Below are 17,189 nucleotides of genomic sequence, written 5' to 3' on the forward strand. Positions count from 1 at the left end.
TACTTATCAGCAGGAAAAATGTCTTTCGCTGCAATTTTCATTTCTTCTAGTGATTTTCGATGTTTCATTGTTTCATATATATATATATATATATATATATATATATATATATATATATATATATATATATATATATATATATATATATATATATATATATATATATATATATATATATATATATATATATATATATATATATATATATATATATATATATATATATATATATATATATATATATATATATATATATATATATATATATATATATATATATATATATATATATGTTATCTTCCTAATCCGGTTTCACATTTATAACACCATGAATTGACAACTTACTAGATATTGAATTAGGTGGTGCCGCTGAAGTTGAAGGCTCCATAATAAAATTCAACGAATTTATGAATTTGAAAACCAAGACACTGGAATGACACAACGTTCTAAATGAATACGAAAAAATGCGGAGGGCGACGACTGTTCTTGGTTGCCTTTCTCCTAGAAAGGTATAGCAATCACTTGCAAAACCGAAAGTATAAAAGTGCTCCAAAGGGCCGAATGGCATATATCACTCGACTCAGCTCAACGAGCTGAGCATTTTCTGTATGTGTGTGTGTGTGTATGTGTGTGTGTATGTGTGTGTGTGTGTGTATGTGCAGATTTTTGTTCTCACTCACTTTTCTCAGAGATGACTGGACCGATTTTCATAAAATCAATTGCAAATGAAAGGTCTTGTTGTCCCATAAGACCCAATTAAATTTCATTGTAATCGGATTTTTAGTTTAGAGGTTATGTTTCAAAATGTAAAAATCATGAAACATCATTATCTCAAAAACTACACAACCGATTTGAAAAAAATTGATTTCAAATGAACGGGCTACCTGAAAAACCCTTAACTTTTGAATTTCATAAATATTGAACTTGTGGTTCAAAAGTTATGACAAGAAACGTGTTTTGAAGACTACTTAATCTCACTCATGTTTCTCAGAGATGGCTGAACCGATTTCCATAAATCAGTGTTAAATGGAAGGTCTAGTTGCCCCATAAGACCCTATTGATTTGTTTTGCAATCGGACTATTACTTTACCTGTTATGTTTGAAAATGTGAAATCCAGCTATGAAAAGGAACATATTCCAAAGACTACTTGAACTCACTCACTTTTCTCAGAGATGGCTGACCCGATTTCCACAAAATAAGTGTCAACTAATAAGTCTAGCTGCCTCGTAACACCCTATTGAATTTTAATGTAATCGATATGTAACTTCGTCTGTAAAGTACCAAAATGTGAAAATCACGAAACTTCATTATCTCAAAAACTACACAACCGATTTGATCAATATTATTATCAGATGAGCGGGCTAGTTAAGGGTTAACTGATGAATTATGATTAAACACGTGGTTTCAAAGTTTGGCTGCCCTATACGTTCCCATTTCATTTGATTATAATTGAACTTAAGCCACCGTTATGTATTAAATTGTTAATAAAACAATGAAGTCTATTATTTCACATGACTTATTTGAACATAACTAGTGTCATACGAACGAGTCATCTCTCAAACTTACAAATAACAAACTTCATAACAATTTGATATGTGGCTCAAAAGTTATGGAAAGAAAAGAAATTCAAAGACTATTTAAAACTATACCTGCTTTGATTGATATATTTATGTGGCCTCAACATAATTTAAATGTGGTTTTGTACTATTTGAACGTTCCAAAGTCATTAATTCCTTGCGATGTGTTCAAAGTCTGCAAATGCACGACAAATCGGCCATAGGATATGTTCAAAGTCAAAAAACAATTCGTTTGGTTTATCGGTTTTATTGGTTTTATCGAAATGACAACATCCTCGACTTTTGGCTTCTGTACATCGCCCTAATTCTGAATATATTCATATTGGGTGGTATTCGGTCATTTTCAGCAAATTTTCTGGCATCAATCTAACACCGGAAATACCCATATTGGGAGGTATTTAGTTATTTTCCAGAAACTAACAGTGGTCGTCTCTAAATTCAAAATGGTGTCCAGGGTCAATGTTTGGTTTCTGTGCATCATCTCGATTACGGAAATATCCATACTGAGTATTATTTGGTCATTTTCGACTGTTTCCTATAAGTTGCCATTTAGCGATTCAAAATGGTGCCTGAGGTCAATTGTTAGCTCATTGCATCATTCTGGTTCCAGAGATACTCATATTGGATGGTATTTGGTTATTTTAGGCTGTTTTTCACAAACCGGAAGTCGCCATCTATGATTTCAAAATGGTATTTAATATAATTTCTGGCCTCTGAGCGTCATTCTGGTTGAAAAAACACCCGTATTGGGTGTAATTTGATCATTTTCGATTTCAGCTGCTGTGTATCATTCTAGATCCGGAGATACTCATGTTAGACGGAAATCGGCCATTTTTGGCTGTTTTCCAGAAACCACAAGTTGCCATCCTACAATTCATAATGGTGTCTGAAGTCGATTTGTGGCTCCAGTGCATCATTACGATTCCGAAAATACCCATATTGGGTAGTATTTGGTCGTTTGCCGCTGGTTTTCCGTAGCCGGAAGTCGCCATATTAGAATTTAAAATGGTATCTGTGGTCGAATTCAGCTCCTGTGTATCTTTCTTGTGGTCCCCGTGGCTCTGTGGTTAGCGATGTCGATGATCTTTTTGAGCTGGAAATTTTCTTGACTCAGCACTGGGGCACGGTGTATCGTTGTACTTATCCTACACATGCAAAATGTGCCAAAAACAATATCCAAAATGTTGTCTGAGGTCGATTATGGAACATATTTGTTACCACTAAAAACATTCACCTGCCAAATATGGTTCCTTTTAGTTGATTAGTTCGCGAGATGTGCAGAAATTTGTGCAGAAACATGTGCTTCCATAAGAGGGAGGGGCGTCGAACCATTATAGACATATTTATTACCCTTTAAAACATCCACATGCCAAATTCGGTTTCATTTGCTTGGTTTGTTCTTGAGTTGTGCAGAAATGTATGTTTCATTTGTATTGGACCCCTCCTTTCCAGAAGAGGGAGGGGTCTCAAACTATCATAGGAACCTTTACCTGGACCAAAAACCCCTACATACAAATTTTCACGTCGATCGGTTCGGTAGTTTTCGAGCCTATATGGATCAAACAGACAGACAGACCGGACTACATTTTTATATGTATAGATTACAACATCAATATTTTAGAACCTAAAGAGTGACATACATTTATTGGGTTGAAGCGTTCAAGTAAATCTATTTTTACAAATAAAAGTTTGAATGAGAAAGGCTGGGTCTGACCGCTAGGTGGATTAATTTAGGTTTTTTTTTCTCATAAAGCAAAATGTGTTTTTACTTTTGTATGCAAACGAGTGCGAAGCAAAAGCAATCTTCAAACGGGCTATTGTTAGCCGGAGTTTGATGGTATAAATTTGCTGCTAGTATTTGACACTTCAATCAGTTTAGCGGATTTCATGATCATAAATTAAAAAGGGCTGAATGTTTTTAATATTGTTTTAAATTTGCAGTAAGTGATAAAGTTTGACATAATAAAAATTTCATAAAGATTTGTTCACTGTTTTCTTGTTTAACACTTATTTTATAACTTTTCATTGAAAAATTTTGTGAGTATCGCCCGAATTTATATTTTATCCTTACGGATTTTGTACGATATCATAAATTTTCATTAATGGGGTATCATGGTTATGATTAAAATTAATCCTGGATGAAATTTCAACTTCAAACATAGAAACCTAAATTAATCCACCTAGCGGTCAGACCCAGCCTTTCTCATTCAATTTTTTATTTGTAAAAATAGATGTACATGAACGCTTCAATCCAATAAATGTATATTCACTCTTCAGGTTCTAAAATATTGATGTTGTAATCTTTACATATAAAAATGCAGTCAAGTCTGTCTGTCTGTCTGATCCATATAGGCCCGAAAACTACCGAACCGATCGACGTGAAAATGTGTATGTAGGGGTTTTTGGTGCCGATAAAGGTTCCTATGATAGTTTGAGACCCCTCCCTCTTCTGGAAGGGAGGAGTCCCATACGAATGAAACATAAATTTCCGCAAAACTCAAGAACAAACCAAGCAAATGAAACCGAATTTGGCATGTGGATGTTTTAAAGGGTAACTAATATGTCCATAATAGTTGGATGAAACACAAATTTGTGCACATCTCGAGAACTAATCAACCAAATGGAACAAAATTTGGCAGGTAAATGTTTTTAGTGGTAACAAATATGTTCATAATGGTTTGAAACCCGACTCCCTCTTCTATAAGGGAGGGATCCCATGAAAATGAAACACAAATTTCGCACAGCTCAAGAACCAATCAAGAAAATACAACCAAATTTGGTATGTGAATATTTTTAGAGGTAACAAATATGTCCATAATGGTTTGACGCCCCTCCCTCTTCTGGAAGTACATGTTTCTTCACAAATTTTTGCACATCTCGCGAACTAATCAACTAAATGGAACCATATTGGCAGGTGAATGTTTTTAGTGGTAACAAATATGTTCCATAATCGACCTCAGACAACATTTTGGATTGTAAGATGGCAACTTGCGGTTCCTGGAAAACAGCCGAAAATGGCCGATTTCCACCCAATATAATAATATCCGGATCTATAATAATACACAGGAGCTAAAATCGACCACAGATAGCATTTTAAATTCTAAGATGGCGACTTCCGGTTTCTGAAAACAGCAGAAAATGACCAAATACCACCCAATATGAGTTTTTCTTTAACCAGTATGCCGTTCAAAATCCAGAAATTGTCTCCAAATGCCATTATGAAATCCAAAATGGCGACTTCCGGTGTCGGAAAAACAGCGGCAAATGACCAAATACCACCCAATATGGGTATTTCCGGAACCGTAATGATGCACTGGAGCCACAAATCGACTTCAGACAACATTTTGAATTGCAAGATGGCAACTTCCGGTTTCTGGAAAACAGCCTGAAATGGACGATTCCCATCAAATATCAGTATTTCTGAAACCAGAAAGATGCACAGAAGCTGAAAATTGATCACAGACACAATCTTGAATTTTAAGATGGTGACTTCCGGTGTCTGGCAAACAGCCGGAAATGACCAAATACCATTCAATATGAATGTTTTCGGAACCAGAATTACGCCAAGATGCCAGAAATTTATTTCACAGGCAATTTTAAAGTCGAAAATGACAACTTTCGGCTTCTGAAAAACAGTCCAAAGTGACCAAATATCACCCAATATGAGTTTTTCTTTAACCAGTATCCTAAATACCATTTTGAAATCCAAGATGGCGACTTCCGGTTTGTGAAAAACAGCCTAAAATAAACAAATACTATCCAATATGAGTATCTCTGGAACCAGAATGATGCAAGGAGCTAACAATTGACCTCAGGCACCATTTTGAATTGCTAAATGGCAACTTATAGGCAACAGTCGGAAATGACCGAATAATACTCAATATGGATATTTCCGTAAACGTGATGATGCATAGAAACCAAACATTGACTCTGGACACTATTTTGAATTTGAAGACGACCACTTTTAGTTTCTGGAAAACAACCAAAAATACCTCCCAATATGGGTATTTCCGGTGTCAGATTGATGCCAGAAAGTCTGCTGATAATGACAGAATACCACCCAATATGAATATATTCAGAATTAAGGCGATGTACAGAAGCCAAAAGACGAGGATGTTGTGATTTCGATAAAACCAATCATTTCAAACGATTTGTTATTTGACTTTGATCATATCCTATGGCCGATTCGTCGTGCATTTGCAGACTTCAAACAAACCGCAAGGAATCAATGAACTTGGAACGTTCAAATAGTACGACATCACATTTAAATTATGTTGAGGCCACATATATCAATCAAAGCAGGTATAGTTTCAAATAGCCTTTGAATTTCTCTTCTTTCCATAACTTTTGAGCCACATATCAAATTGTTATGAAGTTTGTTATTTGTAAGTTTGAGAGATGACTCGTTTGTATGACACTAGTTATGTTCAAATAAGTCATGTAATCTTTGAGATAATAGACTTTCGTTGTTTTATTGACAATTTAATACATAACGGTTGCTTAAGTTCGATTATAATCAAATGAAATGGGAACGTGTAGGGCAGCCAAACTTTAAAACCACGTGTTCAATCATAATTCATCAGTTAACCCTTAACTAGCCCGCTCATATGATAATAATAATCAAATCGGTTGTGTAGTTTCTGACATAATGAAGTTTCGTGATTTTCACAAGTCGGCACATTACAAATGAAGTTACAGTTCGATTACAGTAAAATTCAATAGGGTCTTCTGAGGCAGCTAGACCATACATTTGACACTAATTTTGTGGAAATCGGGTCAGCCATCTCTGAGAAAAGTGAGTGAGTCCAAGTAGTCTTCGGAATATGTTCCTTTGCGTAGCTGGATTTCACATTTTTAAACATAATAGGCAAAGTAATAGTCCGATTGCAAAACAAATCAATAGGGTCTTATGGGGCAATTAGACCTTCCATTTGACACTGATTTTATGAAAATCGGTACAGCCATCTCTGAGAAACATGAGTGAGATTAAACAGTCTTCAGAACACGTTTCTTTTCATCACTTTTGAACATATATCAATAGGGTCTTATGGGGCAATTAGACCTTCCATTTGACACTGATTTTATGAAAATCGGTACAGCCATCTCTGAGAAACATGAGTGAGATTAAACAGTCTTCAGAACACGTTTCTTTTCATCACTTTTGAACCACACGTTCAATCTTCATGAAATTCAAAACTTAAGGGTTTTCTAGGTAGCCCGTTCTTTTGAGACCAATTTTGTTCAAATCGGTTGTGTAGTTTTTGAGATATTGATGTTTCATGATTTTCACATTTTTAAACATAACCTCTAAACTAAAAATCCAATTACAATAAAATTCAATAGGGTCTTATGGGGCAACAAAACCTTTCATTTGCAATTAATTTCATGAAAATCGGTCCAGCCATCTCTGAGAAAAGTGAGTGAGAATAAAAATCTGCACATACACACACACATACACACACATACAGAAAATGCTTAGCTCGTCGAGCTGAGTCGAGTGATATATGCCATTCGGCCCTTTGGAGCACTTTTATACTTTCGGTTTTGCAAGTGATTGCTATACCTTTCTAGGAGAAAGGCAAAACTAAAAAAATCTGCTATCGCTTTTTTCACTAAATTGACAATTTGCGCAGTTTTGCACTACAGCGGACAGTATGCATTTTTTTTTTTTTTTTCTTCACATAACATTTATTTGACACGGCACAAATACAATTTAATGTTTAACGGCGCCAATTATATCTGATGACTTAAAAACTAAAGCAAATTTTTTATCCTCGCTGCCGACTACGAGCTGAAATTAAGTCTAACTTAAAACTAGCATGGGATTTCCAATCAGTGTTTTGTTGTTCAATGGTCGTCTGATAATCGTCGAATGGCATGTATGGATTCGTTCTGCTGAGCCACGATGTCGTGAGTTGGGACAGAGGCTCGTAGTCCTTGGGTCCTGGTTCTGTTGTGCGGGGTCTGGTTGCTGGTTTTGTGCTTAAGGTTCAAACGTGTTCTTGTCGTTTTGTTGGGTGTAGACGGAGGGGAACGGGACTAGACTGGGGCGTGGATGGATTTCAGGAAAACGTATATAAGGGACATGTAGGATAGGTCACGGCTCGCCAAGACATCACGAACAGGAACAGCCGGCTGTCTACCCTCGGCCTGCAGGGAAGCTATTAATTTAGACCTGGCGTCACGGTGTACAGGGCATGACCAAACCACATGCTCTATGTCGTGATAACCTTCACCACAGGCACAGATACCACTTTCCCCGAGCCCAACACTACGGAGGAGCGCGTCAAATCTATAGTGATTGGACATAAGCCGGGACATCACGCAAATGAAATCCCGACCTACATCCAACCCCTTGAACCACGGGTTCGTCGATACTTTGGGGATTATGGAATGTAACCACCTTCCCAATTCCCCTCTGGTCCAAGCATTTTGCCAACTGATGATCGTATTCTGACGTACAAGTGCGAAAAATTCATTAAAGGCAATTGGTCTTTCATAAATATCACCGTTTGTTGCGCCCACCTTAGCCAAAGAGTCCGCTTTCTCATTACCCGGTATCGAGCAGTGAGAAGGGACCCACGCTAAGGTAATCTGAGTAGATTTTTCGGATAAAGCACTCAGATGTTCCCGTATTTTCCCCAGGAAATACGGAGAGTGCTTAACATCTTTCATCGATCGGAGAGCCTCAATGGAACTGAGACTGTCCGTAAAGATGAAATAATGGTCCGTGGGCATTTTTTCGATAATCCCTAGGGTGTACTGAATTGCAGCTAATTCTGCGACGTAAACAGAAGCAGGATTATCGAGCTTATGGGAGACGGTTAAATTGTTATTGAAGATACCGAAGCCAGTGGACCCATCAAGAAGTGATCCGTCAGTGTAGTACATATTGTCGCAGTTGATGTTTCGATATTTATTGGAAAAAATTTTAGGGATCTGCTGCACGCGTAAATGATCCGGGATTCCACGAGTTTCTTCTATCATGGATGTATCGAAAAACACAGTAGAATCAGAAGTATTTGATAAGTCGACACGATTTGGAATATTCGAAGAAGGGTTAATATTTTGGGACATGTGATTGAAATACAATGTCATAAAACGGGTTTGAGAATTAAGTTCGATTAACCTTTCAAAATTTTCAATCACGGGACGGTTCAAGACCTCACATTTGATTAGAATACGAGAAGACAGGCTCCAGAAGCGGTTTTTCAATGGTAGTACTCCAGCTAAAACCTCCAAACTCATCGTATGGGTCGACTGCATGCAACCTAAGGCGATACGCAAACAACGATATTGTATTCGCTCCAGTTTGATCAAATGTGTGTTTGCTGCGGAGCGGAAGCAGAAACACCCGTATTCAATAACAGACAATATCGTTGTTTGGTAAAGCCTTATAAGGTCTCCTGGATGGGCTCCCCACCATTGTCCGGTTATTGTACGAAGAAAATTCACTCTTTGTTGACATTTTTTCATCAGATACCTCACGTGACAACCCCAGGTGCCTTTAGAGTCGAACCAGACACCAAGATATTTGTGTACCAAAACCTGAGAAATCGTTTTACCCATTAATTGTGTTTGAAGCTGAGCAGGTTCATGCTTCCTAGAAAAAACTACTATCTCAGTCTTCTCCGGAGAGAATTCGATACCTAGCTGTAAAGCCCAAGCAGACAAATTGTCCAAGGTATCTTGCAATGGTCCTTGCAAATCGGCAGCTTTGGCTCCTGTAACAGAGATTACACTGTCGTCTGCAAGTTGTCTTATCGTGCATGAATTTGCCAGACATTCGTCGATGTCATTTACATAAAAGTTGTAAAGAAGGGGGCTTAAACATGAGCCCTGGGGAAGACCCATGTAGCTAATGCGAAAAGTTGCCAAATCGCCATGCGTAAAATGCATGTGCTTTTCGGACAACAAGTTGTGCAAAAAATTGTTCAAAATTGGAGAAAATCCTTGTCGGTGAAGTTTACCCGAAAGAATGTCAATAGAAACGGAATCAAAAGCCCCCTTAATGTCCAAGAACGCAGACGCCATTTGTTCTTTACGAGCATACGCCAGCTGAATATCTGTTGAAAGCAACGCAAGACAATCATTCGTCCCTTTGGCACGGCGGAAGCCAAATTGAGTATCTGATAAGAGACCATTTGATTCGACCCAATGGTCTAAACGACGGAGTATCATTTTTTTCATCAATTTCCGGATACAGGATAGCATTGCAATCGGCCTATAAGAGTTGTGATCAGAAGCTGGCTTCCCTGGTTTTTGGATGGCGATCACCTTCACTTGCCTCCAATCCTGCGGTACAATGTTTTGCTCCAGGAACTTATTGAACAAGTTCAACAAGCGCCTCTTGGCATTGCCGGGTAGATTCTTCAACAAGTTGAATTTGATTCTATCTAACCCAGGTGCGTTATTGTTACAGGACAGGAGGGCAACTGAAAATTCTGCCATCGTAAAAGATGATTCTATCGCGTCGTGGCCCGGAGACGCATCGTGAACAATGTTTTGCTCAGGAGCAGAGTCCGGACATACTTTCCTGGCAAAATCAAATATCCACCTACTTGAAGACTCCTCGCTTTCGTTGACCGTTACGCGATTCCGCATTCTTCGGGCTGTGTTCCAAAGAGTGCTCATCGATGTCTCCCTCGACGTCTCGTTCACGAACCGACGCCAATATCCACGTTTCTTTGCTTTAGCCAAGCTTTTAAGCTTGGTATCAAGCTCCGAATACCGTAAATAGTCGCCAGGTATACCTCCCGTCTGGTAGGCCTTAAACGCGTCGGATCTTTGCGTGTAGACATCGGAGCACTCTTGGTCCCACCACGGAGTGGGAGGCCGTTCTTTGATCGTTACGCCGGGATATTTCTTCGTTTGGGCTTGCAACGCGGCGTCGAGAATCAAGCCCGCGAGGAGGTTGTATTCTTCAAGTGGTGAATGATGTTGAATCGACTCGACCGCTTTTGAAATCATTTCCTCGTATAACTTCCAATCGACATTTCGTGTGAGGTCATACGGAATGTCAATTGGTCGCATGCGAGTTGACCCGTTAGTAATTGAAATAAGAATAGGCAGATGGTCGCTACCGTGAGGATCGAGGATTACCTTCCATGTGCAATCCAACCGTAGCGACGTCGAACATAAGGATAGATCCAAAGCGCTTGGGCGCGCTGGAGGTTTCGGGATACGTGTCATTTCACCGTTGTTTAAAATAGTCATGTCGAAGTCATCGCAAAGGTTATAGATTAAAGAGGAGCGGTTATCATTGTATGGGGAACCCCAAGCCACGCCATGAGAGTTGAAGTCTCCCAAAATCAAACGTGGCGAGGGAAGAAGTTCTATTAAATCAAAGAGCAGCCGTTGCCCAACCTGTGCTCTGGGGGGAATATATATTGAGGCAATACAAAGCTCTTTACCTTGTATTGTCATTTGACATGCGACAACTTCGATGCCTGGAATCGAGGGGAGGTTAATACGATAGAAAGAATAGCACTTTTTAATCCCTAAAAGTACTCCTCCATATGGGGTGTCTCGATCAAGGCGAATAATATTAAAATCATGGAAGTTGAGATCAATATTTGAAGTAAGCCAAGTTTCACAAAGGGAAAATGCATCGCATTTGTTTTTATTTATCAAAACTTTAAACGAATCAATTTTTGGTAAAATACTTCTACAATTCCACTGTAAGACAGAGATAGAATCTTTCATATACGCAGTTGAATTAGGCATCGAAGGATACAATCGCTGCAAGGAGAGGCCATTGGGCAGTCAACTGCTTCAAAAATGATCTAACTGTTGGGAGGAATGCTGTAAGAAAAATTTTAATTGGATCGGGTACATTGAAAGTTTCAAAAATCCAGTCCACAATGTCAGAAAATTTCACTAATCCAGAGTTTGTTTCATCAACTGGGAGTGTAAAAGGAGCAACTGGGGTTTTAGATGTTCCTGGCAGTGCTGGGAACTCCTTCTGGGACTTTAAATTTGCCAGCCCAGGAGGAGTTTGCTTCGGTTTTTCCGCAGCACTGTTTGGTTTGTTTGTAACCTTCATTTCACTTTGAGAAATCTTAGGACCTTTTCTGGGAAGTTTAGGAGAGGAAACACTTTTCCTCTTTCTAGACTCCCCAGGATTGGCGTAAGATGCTCCCGCTGGTGAATCGTCAGAATCGGTTTCCTCAGAGGGCAACAGATCGAAGGGGTTCGAAGTAACGGGAGAAGTGGTAACGGTCTTCTTCAGCATGTCAGCGTAGGAACGCTTTGAACGCTCTTTGAGAGACCGTTTTATTTTATCCCTGCGCTGCATGTACACCGCACATGTCGAGAGCTCATGCAGATTTTCTCCGCAGTGAATACACTTTTCAGCGTTAACACTGCAAGAATCTTCCGCATGAGACTCCCCACACTTGCCACAACGTGCCTTATTGCAGCAGTAGGCGGCTGTATGGCCTAACTGCTTGCAATTCAGGCAGTTCATGACGCGGGGCACGTAGAGCCTCACAGGGAGACGAACCCGGTGGATCGAGACGTGGCTTGGTAGTGCAGACCCGGCGAACGTAACTCGAAACGAGTCTGACGGAGTGTATACTGTTTTGCCACCGATGATCGATGCTGACCGCAATTGCTTGCAGTCGAGCACCTTTACTTCGGGACACGTTTTGTTCTTAAAGCACCCTTTGGCACTTTGCAGTATACACTCGACGGACAGACTCGAATCGGTTATGACACCGTCGATCTCCACGTCTCGTGCGGGTATGTAAACGCGATACTCGCGTGTGAAGAGCTCAGAGCAAGCTATATCGTTGGCCTCTTTCAGGTTACCGACCACGACACGGAGCTTGTTAGGCCGGACCTTGGAAATTTCGGTCACGCCCTTGTACTCCTTCGTCAGGTCTTTAGAAATCTGCAAGAGGTTCAACTTTTTCGATTTCGGTCCTGCCTTTGGCCGAGAATAAACAGTATAGCTGCCCTGGGCTCCGTCTGGGTAAAGCCTGGGGCGAGGGGGGACTGAAGAATGAACAGGGGAGGGGGTAACAGAAGGGTCAGGGTCAGAGGGGTTCGGGGATGGTGGCGCGGGAGGCGAGGGATCTACATCCATCTTAAGTCTAGCGCACTAGCGCTGACAAGAACACGTACCTTTTTATTTCTCCCTTCCAGTAAGGTTGGTTGTCCGATCGTTCGAAGTAGCAGCCGTTACAGCCAGCAGCACCAATACAGCAGCACCAAACAGCCACCAGCAGCGAGCCAGGTGTGAGATCACTCCACACAGCGATACGACTCGCTGACACTGATGGCTTCTTCTTTTTCCTCGTTTGTGTCTCGTCCACTGCTGTAGCACAATCCAGCCAGCAGCCAAATCGGCTTACGCACCAGCTGGCAGTCACGATGCGAAACAGTTGCACAAAGGAACGACCTTGAACCCGGATTTATTTCACTCGACCAGGCAAACAATGCCAACACTTGTTCACACGTCTTTTGTTATATACTCTATCGGACCGATCACCAAACACGTCCAGTACTGATGCGTGTTCGGCACAGAATGACAGTATGCATTTGAAAGCTTACGTTTTTACCTAAATTTTAAATGTAGTCACAACCGTAGCAAACTGCGGCAACTAAACTTTTAAGCCACTTTTCTACAAAAAACCTAAATTAATCCACCTAGCGGTCAGACTGAGCCTTCCTCATTCAAACTTATTATTTGTGAAAATAGATTTACATGAATGCTTAAATCCAATAAAGGTATATTCACTCTTTGGGTTCCAAAATATTGATGTCGTAATTGAAGTATAAAATATGAAATTTGACGTAATGTTAGTGCTTAAGAAATAGCGAAATCAAAGAAACGACTCTTAATTTCGAACAATTTAATCACGAGCAATACCGGGAACGTTCAAATACTACGATACCACATTTAAATTATGTTGAGGCCATATATATTGAACAAATCAGGTATAGTTTTGAATAGTCTTTGAATTTCTTTTCTTTCCAAAACTTTTGAACCACATATCAAATTGTTATGAAGTTTGTTATTTGTAAGTTTGAGACTACTTATGTTCAAATAAGTCGTGTAATACTTGATATAATAGACTTTCGTTGTTTTGACAATTTAATACATAACGGTTGCTTAAGTTCGATTATAATCAAATGAAAAGGGAACGTATAGGGCAGCCAAACTTTGAAACCACGTGTTCAATCATATTTTATCAGTTAACCCTCAACTAGCCTGTTCATCTGATATCAATATTGTTCAAATCGGTTGTGTAGTTTCTAAGATAATGAAGTTTCATGATTTTCACATTTCGATACATTACAGACGAAGTTACAGTCCGATTACAGTAAAATTCAATAGGGTGTTATGAGGCAGCTAGACCATTCATTTGACACTAATTTTGTGGAAATCGGGTCAAACATCTCTGAGAGAAGTGAGTGAGTTTATGTAGTCTTTGGAATATGTTTCTTTTCATAGCTGGATTTCACATTTTTAAACATAACAGGCAAAGTAATAGTCCGTTTGCGAAAAAAAATCAATAGGGTCTTATGGGGCAACAAGAACTTCCATATGACACTGATGTTATGAAAATCGGTCCAGCCATCTCTGAGAAACATGAGTGAGATTAAATAGTCTCCAGAACACGTTTCTTTTCATAACTTCTAAACCACAAGTTCAATCTTCATGAAATTCAAAAGTTAAGGTTTTTTTAGGTAACCCGTTCATTTGAAAATAATTTTGTTCAAATCGGTTGTGTAGTTTCTGAGATAATGAAATTTCGTGATTTTCACATTTTGATACATGGTGCCTAAACTAAAAATCCGATTACAATAAAGTTCAATAGGGTGTTATGAGGCCACTAGACCTTTCATTTTCAACTAATTTCGTGAAAACCGGTTAAGCCATTTCTGAGAAAAGGAAGTGAGTTTAAGCAGTTTTTGATATATGCTTTGCTTTTATAACTTGATTTGACATTTTTTTTAAATAAAGGACAAAGTTACAAACCGATTACAATGAAATTCAATTGCAACCTATGGGACAACTAGGTCTTTCATTCGAGACTAGTTTTGTGAAAATCGGTCCAGCCATTTCTGAGAAAAGTGAGTGAGTTTAAACGACCACTGGAAAATATTTCTTTACATAACTATTGAACCATATGTTAAATCTTTATGAAATTTATAAGTTAAGAGTTCTGAAGATAGCCCGTTCATTTGACATCAGTTTTGTTCAAATCGGATGTGTAGTTTCTGAGATATTAATGTTTCTCGATTTTTACATTTTGATAACCACTAAACCAAAAATCCGATTACAATGAAATTCAATAGCAACCTATGGGGTAACTACACCTTTCATTTGCAATTAATTTCACGGAATTCGGTCCAGCCATCTCTGAGAAAAGTGAGTGAGAAAAAAAGTTGCACATACACACACGCACACATACACACATACATACATACATACAGAAAATGCTCGTCGAACTAAGTCGGGTGATATACGACATTCGGTTCTATGGAGCACTTTAATACCTTTAGTTTTTCAGTGATTGCTATACCTTTCTAGGAGAAAGGCAAAAAGTTGCACATACACACGCACACACCCACACTCACACACACATACACCTATACATGCACAGATGCAGAAAATGCTCGATTCGTCGAACTGAGTTTAGTAATATATGACATTAGGCCATTTGGATCACTTTTCTACCTTTTTATTAGCCAGTGATCGTTAGGAGAAAGTCAATATGTTTACTTTCATTAGGTGATTTCACATTTTAATGAACAACGGACACAGTTACAATCCGATTACAATGAAATTCAATAGCAACCTATGGGGCACCTAGACTTTTCATTTGACACTAATTTTGTGAAAATCGGTTCAGCTATCTATGAGAAAAATGAGTGAGTTTAAACAACCTCAGGATAACTTTTCTTTACATAGCTTTTGAGCCATATGTTCAATCATAATGAAATTTAAAAGTTAAGGGTTTTGGAGATAGCCCGATCATTTGAAACCAGTTTTATTGAAATCGGTTATGTGGTTTCTGAGATATTGATGTTTCGTGATTTTTACATTTTGATACATAACCTCTAAACTAAAAATCCGATTACAATGAAATTCAATAGCAACCTATGGCGCAACTAGACCTTTCATTTGCAATTAATTTTATGGAAATCGGTCCAGCCATCTCTGAGAAAAGTGAGTGAGAAAAAAAAGTTGCACATACACACACACACACACACACACACACATACACACATACATACATACATACAGAAAATGCTCAGTTTGTCGAAAGGGGTCGAGTGGTATATGACATTCGGCCATTGGGACCACTTTTATACCTTTTTATACCTTTGGTTTTTCCAGTGATTGCTATACCTTTCTAGGAGAAAGGCAAAAATACGTTTTGCCTTTCTCCTAGAAAGGTATAGCAATCACTTGCAAAACCGAAAGTATAAAAGTGCTCCAAAGGGCCGAATGGCATATATCACTCGACTCAGCTCGACGAGCTGAGCATTTTCTGTATATATATATATATATATATATATATATATATATATATATATATATATATATATATATATATATATATATATATATATATATATATATATATATATATATATATATATATATATATATATATATATATATATATATATATATATATATATGTGTGTGTGTGTGTGTATGTGTGTGTGTATGTGCAGATTTTTATTCTCACTCACTTTTCTCAGAGTTGGCTGGACCAATTTTCATGAAATTAATTGCAAATGAAAGGTCTTGTTGTCCCATAAGACCCTATTGAATTTCATTGTAATCGGATTTTTAGTTTATAGGTTATGTTTCAAAATGTGAAAATCATGAAACATCAATATCTCAGAAACTACACAACCGATTTTAACAAAATTGGTCTCAAAAGAACGGGCTACCTAGAAAACCCTTAAGTTTTGAGTTTCATAAAGATTGAACTTGTGGTTCAACAGTCATGAAAAGAAACGTGTTCTGAAGACTGTTTAATCTCACTCATGTTTCTCAGAGATGGCTGGACCGATTTTCATAAAATCAGTGTCAAATGGAAGGTCTAGTTGCCCCATAAGACCCTATTGATTCGTTTTGCAATCGGACTATCACTTTACCTGTTATGTTTAAAAATGTGAAATCAGGCTATGAAGAGGAACATATTCCGAAGACTACTTGGACTCACTCGTTGATTTTTTCAATATATTTCCATATTTTAAACAGACAAACCACTTCTGTTCCACGTAAAGAGATACTGTAGTAACTACGGAAGAGTTCCACATACCATATTGTATTGAAAAATGCGTAGTTTCGCATATAAGAGGGGTGCCCTTTTCGCCCCGTGTGCTCATTATGCCCCTAATCCTCCTATATGCTTTGAGCGCCTTTTAGAATTAGGATATTAACTAGTGAAAAGCGAGTTTCGATTAAACTTGGACAGTTCTCTGCTTCTGAATGCGCACAACTCGGCATGAATAATTTTAAACACCGTGCAGGATTTTTTAAATTGAACACAAAATTTGTTCCACTATATTCAACATTCATCCACAAATCAACTCTATTTATCTCGCAAACGTCAAGATACCATTCAGACTCCCTTAGG

General features: G+C 38.4%; 1 protein-coding gene across 1 annotated transcript in view; it reads right to left on the bottom strand.

Moving 5' to 3' along the window:
- The window catches only part of LOC129727337 (40S ribosomal protein S12, mitochondrial), a 90,174-nt gene that overhangs the window by 42,467 nt on the left and 30,518 nt on the right, over positions 1-17,189 (bottom strand). The window lies entirely within an intron of this gene.

The sequence above is a fragment of the Wyeomyia smithii genome, chromosome 3 (genome assembly GCF_029784165.1).
Source record: "Wyeomyia smithii strain HCP4-BCI-WySm-NY-G18 chromosome 3, ASM2978416v1, whole genome shotgun sequence".
Lineage (NCBI taxonomy): Eukaryota > Metazoa > Arthropoda > Insecta > Diptera > Culicidae > Wyeomyia > Wyeomyia smithii.